The 11,447-nt window shown below is 43.6% G+C and overlaps 1 long non-coding RNA gene across 1 annotated transcript in view; it reads left to right on the top strand.

The window, feature by feature from the left end:
• The window catches only part of LOC111269552 (uncharacterized), a 49,714-nt gene that overhangs the window by 36,319 nt on the left and 1,948 nt on the right, over window positions 1–11,447 (top strand). Inside the window, exon 4 of the long non-coding RNA XR_002685830.2 lies at window positions 8,360–8,555. This is a non-coding gene — a long non-coding RNA (uncharacterized LOC111269552). The remainder of the gene's footprint in view (window positions 1–8,359; window positions 8,556–11,447) is intronic.

The following is an 11,447-nucleotide window of genomic DNA, read 5'->3' as shown; positions in this document are numbered from 1 at the left end:
AGCGAAATGCGGAATAGCATACACTGATCTATAAAAAGATCAGATAAAAGGTGTCCCGACAAATGAGTCACGACGGGACACTCCGTTTATGCTGCCACGATACTAAGCGTGTATAGAAGGGTCACAAGAGAAGCTGTTCGTGCTACTGGAAGCCGGATCAGCATTAACCTTCGTTACGGGCCGCTATCGTAGGAACAGTCGACATCCACGCGTAGCCGATGCGCGTCACTGTACGACGATAAAGCGGGAAGCTCGAATCTATGTAGATGCCCAAAGAATAAAATCGCACGGTCCGTAGGCAAACAGATCCATCTGATAGGGAGCACTCATGAAACTTATCAATATATTTCACCGCATTTGCATTAGTATGGCGTTAAAAATGATCATGCCGATGTGACAGTGCTTCGGAACGAAGGCTGTCAGAAAGCGGGCATGTTTTTCATTAAATTTAAGCTTGGCCCTACATTGGTTAGTATATATTCCCTTGTAAATTTCTATATGCGCTCCTTATTGAAGAAGAACGCTCCATCGTATTGATCGAGCTCTATATAAGAGCTCGATCAATACGAATGTAACTATTTGATTACGGCTTGTGAAAAATGCTTGACCCAGCAGAATACGTTATCTGTGTCAGAGAGCGTCGTTCCATGAGTTCACCTTTGACTTTATAGAGAGCGACAAGTACAGAAATTTCCTTCGAGCGCTAGCCAGAGAACAATAGGGCTTGCGTCAGTTTCTGCTGCGACCTACATATACATGGATATATGCCAAGTGAATGAAGTCTTTAGACATGTAAAAAACCTCTTTACAATTGGACAGCCTTGAATTTGTATATATATATATTAGAAATAGCCGCGTCACTTTCGTGGTAAAAGTATCCTTTTTCTTTAGTGTCGGTCTCCATCCTGACTCGATGGACAGCGTGTCCATCGGAAAGTTTGGAGTAAGATAATGGCCGCCACTTAGAACTCGACCAATCTAGTCTTAGCCAAGCGGCTCCAGCAGGGACAGTGATAGGCTCCATTTGGGCGTGGCGACCTGGCGGATTTTCTAGAAACTGCCAATCGCGTGACAAACTTTCGCCTGCGGCCAGCTCCGAACTTTGCGTTTCCCTATATCTGCAAGTATAGGAAAATGTTTATTCTCTAACTGCACATTGCATTGGTCTATATTACAATGCATTGTTTTCCCTCTGCTCTGTGCAAGAATCAACGGTACCCGCCATTAGCCGGGCCGGTCTAGAAAACACCCAATTTCGCCTTTACTGAAATAGCTATATTGGAAAAGTATGTGCGTCCGTCATTTTGTTATCTTGTCAATGGATTCTCGTTCAATGTACTCTGCGAATGGCTATAATCGGCGAGAGGATTTGTTACCGATGAGAAGCTGGAAAAAGGGATATGCCCTAGAAATCCCTAGGATTTGAAACTGGCTGCTTCAAATCACAGGCAGTAGTAGCATGTTATGCATTATCAATCGGTGTCGCTTAGAAACGTATTAAAAGTGTCGTCCACAGGCCATCTTGATAACATCTGCTGACGAAGATTAGGTCGTTGAAGGTCATCTAGTCAAGACTTCGTGTTACTGGTTTGAGTTCAAATGGACAACGCATATTTGTGTTACACTAACCGGATGCTGTCATTACTACGTCGTGACTCATGATTCAATAGATACAGTCCATAGTCCAAATATAAATTTGAGTTATATGGATGACGTACGTCACTATACCGTCGGTTAAACGGTAATGCTGTCTAGTAATTAGCTTACGTGGCGTTTGAACCCCTATGGGTTAAGGGTCGCTATAACTAATTTAGTAAAGCCGAAGCGAATAGCCGTTCCTTCGATGAAGAACGACCGCCTTACCTGCAGACAACTATATATCGCGGCGAATTGAAGATTTCTAATTAATTAATTAATTAATTAGTTAGTTAAACTAAACATATGTAGTTTACAATGCGATTCTTCTCTTTTTAATAATAATAATTGGAAATCGCTATGTTAGCACAGTTTGTTCTGGCGCGTGAAGCGACTCTATTCAACGCAATGAAAAAGCGATTACAGCCAAAGCTATTTAGCCTTATCGTCTATCGTGGTTCGGCGTGCACGCTCTATCGTGCAGTCGATATCATTATCTGACAAGCGATGAATGAAGGATAGAATAAAACAGAGTTTACTTCTTGAAGGGTACTTTACCGGTACTCGACCAGCCCCTGGGATTAAGATAAATATCGTCGAACGAAAGTACGAAAAATTGAACCGTCCCAAAAACAAGTTCGTTGGCGAAACGAGTGACAGAAATATTTTTTGTGTCTCGGAATTTTTTAGTTGCCTTTCATTTGTATTGTTCACGCGCTTGAATTGGTTTGACTTGTTCTCGTACTAGCTTCTTTTTTCTGCTATGTCGCACAGTGCGTTTGTCCTAGCTTCTGTTGTACTTCTGCTGTTACTCCTTCCTACCACCATTATTATTATTATGCAGTTTATATAAAATGTCAATGCCGGGAGAAAAGCAGCAGCATCAACAACTATATCGCAACAACTACTAATAGCGGTATGAGCACCAAAAGCAATAATGACCAATTTTCGAAGATTCGTCCAATCCTATGAGGCTGATAAAAACGTCGCCGGCTGAAGCGCCACTGTCACCGTCATTATCACCATGAAGAAAAGTGCAGCTGATAAAAGATCTGACGGGAACAGGGTCACGTTCTGAGTGGTGACCCCGTTACCTGTCTCATTCAGTGATCTCATTTGACGCGGAACGTGCTTTTCCCCCACGACCCCTCCGTCTCCCCGGGGTTCTGCCCGTGGCTACCCATAGCTTTATATATATAACGATAGACGTACCTACAATACGCCGGATAGCCGTCACCCTATTATCTATAGTTGTAGCGAAGCTTGCGCATAATAATAAAAACAAAAAGATGAAAAGAAACTAGTTAAAGACGAGAACGTATCGCCACATTATAAAGGCCTCAGGCGAACAACCAGTTAATCACTTGTTCCAGATTCACCATTGAGCTTGTTTGTTCCACAGTTTAAAGTTTGTTGACAAATCAATCCTAGGTCGTTGACAGTCTACCGGATACGTGCGGCGAAAGACTAAGCCTATCCACCCGAAAGCTCTCCGTCGGTCTTTGATCCTCTCATAATTGACATAATCAGTGCTCTTCGAGAAGTTGTCGGCTAATAGTTCAGAACGAATCAGAGCGAAATCGATCCGAAAATGTTTACCACGAGGGAGCAGATCAACAGCTGTGTCGAGCTATAATGATAATAGACTCAGCTGACAAAAATACAATACCAATGAGCCGGTATACCGTACTGTCACCGGCAAGCGTAGTATACCCGCTATAACGTACGTAAAACGATAACGTACAAAGTGCCTAAAGAGCATGCATAATAAAACTCAATCGGCCAGCAGACATAAGTCGAGCCTATTGTCGTTCAAAGCGTCGTTGAAGCAATTTGACTCAGTCAGCTGCGGATACGCCCCTGCCGTTAGGTACGGGCCATACACACGTACAAAAAAGAAGCTGATGTCAGAGCGAAATGCGTTGCGTACATATCGGTTTTTTTGCATTTCGTCTTTATATATGATAATTCCAATGTGTGTTCTTAATTTATTGCCATGTATAGATTTAGCTAGCATTTCCTCAGACGACTCCTTTTCTCTTCCCTCACATTTGAAAATCGTCCAACTATAGATCGCTAGATTTACTAGATGTACTGGCTGAATCTACGCGTACGTCGAATCACCACCGAAAAAGTAACGCTTTTCAGCTCGAAGCTTGCTGAATGAGTACTGAGCACCGCGGTTCAGCGGCGCTCGCCGACTTCGTATGAAGACCTGAGCGGTGGTTCCAGCCACATCAAACTGACCCCGAGAGTCAGCTTAGAGAAAAGCTATCCCGCGTTGCTACAGCAGCCGTATTATCATCGACATCATCATGATCGTCGCCGTCGGTTAAACGGTGTAGCATGGAGCTGCACTATTACATTGTAGCTACGCTATATCTCGTACGGTGCTAGTGTTCTTCTGTCTGGTCTCTACAGAGCTTTACCAGATTCTGATTGTGGGACGGGTTCGCTGACCTCGGGAACGCTAGCGACCCGCTCTCTGCGACTCCCGATTCGCCAGACAGCAAAGATTGGCTAGTCTAGGCCGCTATAGGACCAGCAATACTGCCACTGGCCGACAGGTAAGGAACGGCGATAACTGTCAACGCTGACTAAGTTTTCGTTTCGAAGCCGAAAACTTTACAGGATATAGTCGCCTCGTACATCTGGCTTCGTCCAACGCGTTGCCTACCAACACTGCAGTTCGACTGTAGTCGTTTGGCACGCTAGTAGCATAGAGTAAAACGAGTAATGACAATCTTCGCATAAGTTCTTCGCATCGCGTAGATCTTTGGTTATGCATAATTTGTAAGAAATTTCCAAGGTAGCAAAATATCTGGATCGATGCGTTGTACCCCCCTAACCTTGCAGCCAAAACGGCTCCGTTGAAAAGGTTCCTTAAAAACAAAACCTAGGATCATGACGTTTGCCGTTGGTGTCGACCACATCATCGATTATATCAGTATCTTCACGGCAGGTTATCCACAGAGTTGTTGCCTAGTTTAGGTTATGATACTGTCTGCTTTAGGACTTGTGTGTCGGGTACAGCGAAATCACTGACATGTTCAAAGCTCACGTTATTTCTGTTTTGACGATATTCGCTACTCATCATTTACCTAACTACAATTGTATACGTATAACGTAATATTATCTACTGCGATCACCGGACAAATAGAAAGATACGACGCAAACGTCCACGTTTTTTAATAGGTACACACATAGGTAGCATACATACAAAAAAACCTCTTCCGGAAATGATTCTCAGGTCTATATAATCGAAAATGCGAGCTATTATATAAGTGTAGTTAGTCCACAGACGACATAGTTTTGTTAGCACGACCATTAACGGTAACAGTAATAAAAGAATCATTATTACTAAAGACGATATGATATATTTACTAAGTCTTAACATAATCATTTAATAACCGTCAAATTGTCTACTGGCTTCATAAAGTACTCCGTGTTGAATACACGAGAAGCTTCGTATTATTACTAATTAGTGAAGTAAGCATCTGGAAATAGAAACAACTTTTACTTTGATCTATTTATTTATGGAGTAAATAAAAAAAAAGTGTACATTGTCGCCATTGATTTGTTAGTTGTTTCGGCCTCGTTCGCAGTATTTATCGCCGATACTGTGTCGCTCTTTTTGTCCTCGGAAATTTTTGTCAACCGTCAAACTGCACCGCCTGGACGCAATGCAAACTTGAATGGGTCGCCCTTCCGCGATTACCAGGATCGGCGCTTGGCCCTCCATCTCGTAAATACCGATGCCATTAACGAGAGAGAACCCGACCCATCTGCTTCGTCATATTTATCTATTCTACATTCCTTTTATTACAGCATCATTACGGGGCTAGTTGGCGCAGGGCGGTGAGAAGTTTTTACGAGTTGTTTTTAACATGAGAAATCTATATAATATAATACAATGCCTACATATGCTAAACATATACGGTGACTGAAAGGGTTCGCGGTTCGTGGAGTTTATCGCGTTCGGTAAAATCAAACGAGAGGTCCGTCGAAAGATCGTCCACTCTACTTTGTGCGCTTGTTTCACATGCGAGTTCCTCAGTTCTAAAGAGGTTCTAACGTTGTACCGCATATGAATGTACGCAGAACCGCAGGCCTTGTGCAGAAGGACGCAGATAAAAATAGCACAAAGTCTTGCCAGTTGGACCGACTCCGGGGGAAGCTAGGGTCGTAGAAGGGAATTGCTCTATAGTTAGAGCTTTTCGACTAACGCTGTGCATCTGCTTAGGCATTAACTGCATTTAGTCTGTTGTTAGACAAGTATCGTACTCGTAGATTACATGTTACAGACGAATCACCTACAGTGACCAGATACTAAAAGGAACCCAGTCGAATATTCATCTGGGATTATTGACCCACCCCACCATTACGTCCGTAGCGCGATGCGTGTGAGCCAATCATAAGTCTATTTACGACTCAACGGACATACGGTTCTATTATTATTATTATTACTGCGCGTGTTTCCAGCTTCGTCGGAACATGTGAACATTTTACTAAGACTGGTTGCGATCTTGATTGACTTCATTTTTCGAAAGCACCCGATGAGGGCAACGGTTGCCTTTTAAAGTCTCCACTATTGATGTGTCGTTTGGTAGTGTTGAGTGGAAACGTACGGATCTCTATGTCGGTGGGTGTGGTTTGAGCGTCTACGGTTCATAATCTTCGACCCCGTTAGCAGTTATCGATCGCTGGCGGATTGCCCATTTGTGCGATCTGTCCGACCCGCAATGACAGAATCTCGTTTATTTTGCCATTAATCGTGGGCATCTTAGCCGCTGGCTACAGCGGATTGGCCGCGATACGGTAGCAGGATGAAAGACAAATGCGTTACGTGTTCGTCTTCATGTTAATGATCTTTCTTCTCCTGCCGTTGTGTCTGCCATTCTTCATTATTTTCTCTTATGCTATTCTGTTTTCTATTCCTGTCAAGAATCGACAAACATCATATTCACTTGGAACTTCACCAGTAGTACGAAAACTCACTATGGCAGATTCAATCACAGGGCGACGAACACCCAACGACCGACACGTAATCAGGACGCAGGTGTCAGAAGGTGCATTATTAGACACTTGAGGCCAATACATGTGGCGGCCCGAAAATGTTGCTCAGTGGCCGAATCGATGAGAGTTGTTGTAGCGACAGCAGCGGCTGTCTCTGCCGCCGAAAGCCAATGATCGTATGAGTTGAAGACTTAGCCAATATATGCGTGTAGTCCCGCATGTGACATTGGCAGATGTAACCAGGACAAAAAGGCGTTAAGACAGTCACTGTTGTGGCTGCCCAAGTCGACGACGTGGTGCCGCACGCAGGACCTCGGGTCATGCCTGTTCGGCGAACTGTCTAAATCTATTCCTAACTATATATTATTGTTATATACATAGCCATTAATATATAGTTGCAGTACAGTGAGATTCGTTGCGGTACGTCGTTGTCGGTTTGTCGTGCCGCCTTCGATAACAGCAGAAGTTCGATGTACTGTTGCGTCGGCGGACTGTGACAACAACGTAGATGAGTCGGTCCGTCTTTTTGTCCGCTTGATGACTCGACGCAGACGAAGCCAACAAATACATTCATTTAACTGCCATTTACCACGTTACTGTTGCTATGATTTTGTCCATGTAACCAATGTCGTCCCACAAATTGTTATTGCACTTGTCGTCATTCCAGCTGGCTTTCCGGTTCTTTGTTTTGGTCAGATGCCTTACGTCTACCGTTACCATGAGGGTGTAGCAACCCGGGCAAATTGCATAGCCGAATGTCTGGCGTCCCCCGCCGGCCCCGCGCGTTGACGTTGGCGTTACGGCAAGGAGCTCGTACAAATCTATGAGTCCAGTGGGACTTTAGCTACGTTCCGTACGCAAACGCCATACTTAATCACGTGGTCCGTCTGAACACGCGTCGTTTTTCCGGAGCAACCATCCAAAGAGTCGATAATCGACGCAACAACCGCCATCACAGCCACCGCTACCACTACGACCATGTCGCTTGTCGTAGATGTCATATCACACGCCGTACCCCCGACCCCTTTCCCCACCACCCCACGACGAATTGTTCACTTGTTGTTCACTATTGGCGGAAAGAAAGAAGGCAACAGCGTTTGTGGGATGATTGTCAGGCCTCTATCTACTGCCGCTGCTGGTCTTCGACAGTTAGTGTACCGGTTCTGGCCTTATCGGGGATTATGGCAACCTGGTGTCAGTAGACGGCGCCTCTTCAGACTACGTCTACTATGCTCAGTCACCCATGTACACTGTATATAATTACGTGCATGTAGTAAACACGTGAATTTCTTCGCCTGATTGATCGGTCGATTTCTAAGCGAAGCATATCGCGATGCGAGTACGAAGTATGCGTATTAACGAAACGGACACGATAGCCGACTTTAATAAGTACAGAGATGCTGCCCATAGGAGTACCGCAGACACGACTAGGTGCGTGATCATGAAGGGTGCGGCACAAATCGAAAGGGGTAGAACCTCGTAGTCACCAGTTTTCTCTAGTTACGTCCAATTTCAACTAGGCAGCACATGACCATTACTCGTGCTACTGTGTTGTGTAAATTTATTCGACCAGAGTCTCAAGCATAGACAGAGCCGCTGTCGCTTATTATGTTACAAATATGAAACGTGACGCCTTTGCCAGCTTTTCCCGTTCGTATCCTTCTCTACGAGTTCACATTGTTCTTTTTTTGTTGACTCATTACTACAGCGGAAACGGGCAGCTGTAACACAACCGCACAGACCCGTTCAGAAAGCAAGATCAGATCTGGCTGGACAGCGGCGCATGCGTGCGCTGGCAAGAACAAAGAATCAGCGATCAAGTATTGGTTAGTTCCCGGTCGCCATCCGCCGCCTATTTGCTATCTGTGTACAACCGCCGTATCGCGCTGGAAAACTGCTATTCGGTGAGTAAGATAACGTGCTCTCTCTCTCGTTCCTTATCGCTAAATCTTTCTGTTGACGCGAGGCGTAATCAGATGTCTGCAAACGCTGCACAAATGATGCAATGGAACACAATGAGCGAACGATATTCCCGTTACAGGGGTCAAAGATAAATTAATGGTTGACTGACTGGCTAACTCTTATTCGTGATGCTACTGCCGTTGCTGGTTTGGTAATATTCTAGCGGCATCTAGCGATACAGATGGAAATAGACTCACGGGTGAAAAGGATACGATCACATGATCGGATCCGATGTACTCCGTATATATTATACGTGTTCGAAATGGATCCGTGGTAAAAGGCAAAATGCGAAACAATGGCTAGCAAACTGAAAAATCACGAAGTGGCAACGGTGGCTGACGCTGAGTGCCGGGAATATCCTAAGATTGGTCTCTATCACGAGACTATAGATGTCACAGCGGCGTGATCGACATAGGAGGACTGGCACCATACAGATAGTGTCTATTTAAAAACGAGAAAACGCAGGGAGGACCTAAGTAAACGCTGTCACTGTTAGATAAGCAGATGGCAAAACGTATACAAGTTATACAACAGCGCTATTACACGATACTGAGCTCGTCTATAAAAACAGAAGAACAGAAGGTGTGTATATAACTGTTTGTTTATAAAAAATGTTTGTAAGCACAGGGCTGGCAGGGATTGAAGTAGCAGTTGTCTTACAGAAAGGAAAACGGCTACAAAAAACTGATAGTTCGATATATTTTTTTCTATTTCTAGTGATACGCACGTAAGGTAACAGTTGATATTGTCTAGAACAGTTTGATTTTAGTACGTCCCGCAAATTTCATAGTGTCATGACTTTATATACGTGTACCTGTCGATGTTTTCGAAGATATATCAGAATATTGATTCGGACTAAAAAAGGTCCACAAAAAGAATCGCTAATTTAATTAACCGTATTGTGCAATTAGTCTGGCATAACAACATGTTTCTAATTCACACGTTCCTGAACAGATCATCTCCTATCAGACAGCATTTACGTCCAATTTCAATAAGTCTAGCTCCAATTTGAGCATTTAATCGCGATGCGATAATGCCTCAAACAACCCCTGCGCCTGTGGCCCAGCGAAAACAACAAAGTATCTTCGTTGAATTCTGTCTTCTGTTGTATTTAGACGAACTAAAGTGTTCCTTGGCTGTTTCCGCTTTTACGTCCGAACAAGTACTTGCTCACTTCAGTTGATCAGTTCCGACAACGTAACGAAATCGATCAGACATTCAGTCCCGATAACCAGTAATATGGCAACGACTCCTGTTAGACGTACTAGTAGCAGCAATGGCAATTTTTATATATATATTGTTTTTAGTCCAGTTAATATTTGAGTGTCTATCTCCTGTTGTGCTGAATCGAGGATTTCATAGGGACGTATCTACGTGTACGCTGTGCGTGTGTTTATTGATCGTTGAGCGAATTCACTAACAACTACCGCTCGATCGAACAACTTAACGAGCTGACCACGATACCAAGTCGTTGACAAGCGCACGTTATCATCACTGGTCCCAATAAGTGTTTATCCTATTGTTATTATTATCGAATAGGATGATAACATCAGATTGTCTGCTAAAGAGCCTTGTAGGGCGACATCTATCTATAGTTGAAGAAGGCTAAGAGTTGGCATTCTGAGCCAATACTTAAACGCAGTACGTAAAAGCGGAAACGTTTATTAAGCTACCTGCTTTTCAGGCTGTAAGCAAAAGTAAAGGTCATGGTGTCAGGTACGCTACAGGAGTGCACAGGCTTATCAAGTCATCTATGCACATCTGGTTGGTCCATATCGATTTATATAACAAGTGACAAAGACAAACAGAATGAGTTCGCGACACCCGTTATAAACACTCGCAACTATTAGCACCTCACGTACGATACATCGACCATCAAACTGATAATTTTATTTCACATCAAGTTTTTTTATCACGCATTTGAACAAAAACAATGAGATAGAAAAAAAAATATTAAACGGCAAAAGATATCCGTGAAGATAGAAAATACAGTGCCTTTAATAGTTGAATTCTAACAATTAACTTACGCGGAGCAGTTCCCTTTCGCCAACCGCTTTACAATAAAACTTCCACTAACGAAGTATGCGTTTAGGTATATATCATTTGAGTCTTGCGTTTATGCTCTAACTGTCAAAAAAAATAAGCTTTATTTCTTATGCTCACACGGTTCGGATCTAAGCCTGTTTCAGGCCGAATGACTATCGGAATTCTTGATTCCTACAGGTTCATATATTGATTTTTGCTGACTTAATATGACACGCGCATATTAACCGGCCTATTGCTTGGACACGGTGCATTCAGGACAGGAGTGGCGGTCAGAATTCGTCGTAACTTAACAATATAGCAAACTCTTGCCAGCGCTTCAGTGTGGTAGCTCATGTTTGATGTTGTCTACAAATGCCGCAGATTTATCAGACATTGGCCATTATATTATATTTATATATACACTTCAGCACATTGCATCAGGTGCCGTTGATCCGGTCGAATATGAAAAGTGTACGTTAGCTAGTCAGGCTCACGTCGACCAGTGCCTAACGGGCGACAGAAACTATAATTTAGCGCTCAAAACCAGACCGCACCTGTGAGGCCTTCGTGAAAATTCTACAACGAAACGTTGTCAGGGCTCCGTCAAATTTCAATCATATGGCAACAAGTGGAGATTATCGAAGCTTTCCGAGCTAGAATTTATAAGCGGCGCAGAGGCAGACAGCAGCTTCAGCTCCACAAAAACAAAGAAATGACACGGCTGAAAGCTGCGATCGATTGTTAGCAGGAACTACCTGAGAAAAACAGTCGACCATGGAAGCAGCTGTCGCTGCTATGGAGCTTAACTA

This window comes from Varroa jacobsoni, unplaced genomic scaffold (genome assembly GCF_002532875.2).
Source record: "Varroa jacobsoni isolate VJ856 unplaced genomic scaffold, vjacob_1.0 scaffold_1397, whole genome shotgun sequence".
NCBI lineage: Eukaryota > Metazoa > Arthropoda > Arachnida > Mesostigmata > Varroidae > Varroa > Varroa jacobsoni.
This window is presented reverse-complemented; position numbering and strand designations above follow the sequence as displayed.